The sequence below is a fragment of the Pygoscelis adeliae genome, unplaced genomic scaffold (assembly GCF_000699105.1).
Source record: "Pygoscelis adeliae isolate BGI_AS28 unplaced genomic scaffold, ASM69910v1 Scaffold160, whole genome shotgun sequence".
Lineage (NCBI taxonomy): Eukaryota > Metazoa > Chordata > Aves > Sphenisciformes > Spheniscidae > Pygoscelis > Pygoscelis adeliae.
In genome coordinates, this window is record NW_008824035.1 from 7,895,564 (window position 1) to 7,897,547 (window position 1,984).

The 1,984-nt window shown below is 32.1% G+C and overlaps 1 protein-coding gene across 1 annotated transcript in view; it reads left to right on the top strand.

Annotated features, from left to right (window-relative positions):
* PDE11A (phosphodiesterase 11A) overlaps window positions 1-1,984 on the top strand; it is an 81,355-nt gene that overhangs the window by 15,826 nt on the left and 63,545 nt on the right. The window lies entirely within an intron of this gene.

The window sequence follows — 1,984 nt, forward strand, 5'->3', positions numbered from 1 at the left end:
ATATGTCTTGCTAGAATAAAGTCAAAGCAAGGATGGCTGGCAGCTCAGTAAGAGCTCTGCTGTGGGTCAAGGCCAATACATAATGCCAAGGCCCTAGCATTCCAACACATCGTGTCTTTCTCCAAAATACATATAGAGTAGCTAAATGGATGGAAAGCTTTCTCTTTTTTTTGCCCATTGCCTTTGTAGGAATTTCTTTTCCTGTTTCCGCCCCCCGCCCATTCATGAAGAATGAAATCTACCAGCTCCTGTAAAACAAACTCTAAAATGCAGAACATTTCAAAAAATTATGATTATTTAAACTTCTATAAGCTGATTCAACAGTAAAGCACTAGTCTCTATTATATTCTGGAGACTTTAAACATAATTTTAAAAAATTTTTTAAAATAACCTTGGTGAGAACAAAGATTGGAGTTTTGAGGACAGCATTACAAATTTACGTTATTCCTACTAAAACAATAATTAAGAATGGTTTGAATGAAATTTAAGATCTTTTAAAAAGCATTATGCAAGACTGATTAATCATAAAACATTCCTTCAAAGAAAGGGTAATGTCGCTAAGATTTCAGTACTGTTTTAAATTTCACATGTAATAAGAGAAGAAAATGATCTAGCTATCCCTGATGTGTGCACCCTTAAACTGTGTAGCTCCTTTGAGTTTATACAGTACCCACTGTTATAAGAACCACAAAAATAGTGTTGGCCTGATTGAGATATGAATTTCTCTCTCTATTAAAAATCAAACCAAACTGGATTGCTATGAAGATGGCATAATTTTTTTTTCTTTGCTTTAGGGTTGGAGATATTTATGTATTGGGGATCTATCCTGTAAAGCACACAGGCATGTTAAGGCTTTCTGAAGTCAATAGGACTGTTTGTGTTAGAAAACATTCTAAGCATAAGTGGCTTTTTTGTTATTCCTGTATAAGTATTCACTTAGGAGGGAAAGTTTAAAAACTTTCCTTTTCAGGCCTCCTGCAAGATTCCTTATTCTTTACATATCATAGTCATGAATTACTATAGCCCTCATATGCCCCACATATTTGTGCAATATTACACCTTAGAATGAATACTCCTCCTGGCAAGAAAAACAAGCAGTGCTGGATATCGCACTCAGATACGTAGGGATGAAAGTTAACATACAAGTTTGTTATTTACTACTGAAATCAAGGAAATTTAAATTTCTTGGTTTAAAATAACAGCTTCTTTCTTTGATCTAAAAAAGACTAATAGCCATATAGCTTGAATGTAGATTATAGTTTTGATAAATGGCCACTATGCTTCAGTGAAGAGTAATTCTTTCTATAAATGAGCTACAACTCATGATAATATTTGTATAAAGTGATTGAATATACAGCAGAAAAGTACTGAACAAAAGAATGGTATATTCTGAAGGACTGTGAATCCATTTTTCAATAATAGAATACTTTATTAGTATTTATGTATTTAGCTAGGATGGCAATGAGTGGCATTTGAAAATGACATTGATTTATTTTACATCTGATATCAATTTGATATATACCATAATAAGATTCTTACCCAGATATACAAATACTGTTTTTCATCTAGAATTCTCATAAGATTGACTAATAAACAGAAGACCAAAATGTAAATAAATGATGGGCAAAGGTTGACAGTAGGATGCCATATGGTTCAAAACCAGGCTAAATACTATTTTAGGTATTAAGGGTGCAAAATTTGTAAATAATTAAAAGATTAGAATAATCAATATTAAGGTAGACTGTAAAAATCTAGAGGGGTATAATGAATGCGAATAAAAGAGAAGCTTGACGAGAATTTTGATATTAAGTGTAATCTGTCATAGCAGAAGACAATTTTACTAATCTTACAGATTTCTGAGAGAAGTTATGATATGGTTGGACAGAAAAATAGATACTATTTGAGGAAGGACATGATGTGTAGTTATAGAAAGTAAAACGTGGGACAGAACAAGTAAATTGGTGTTTGTTATTTATTCTTTTAT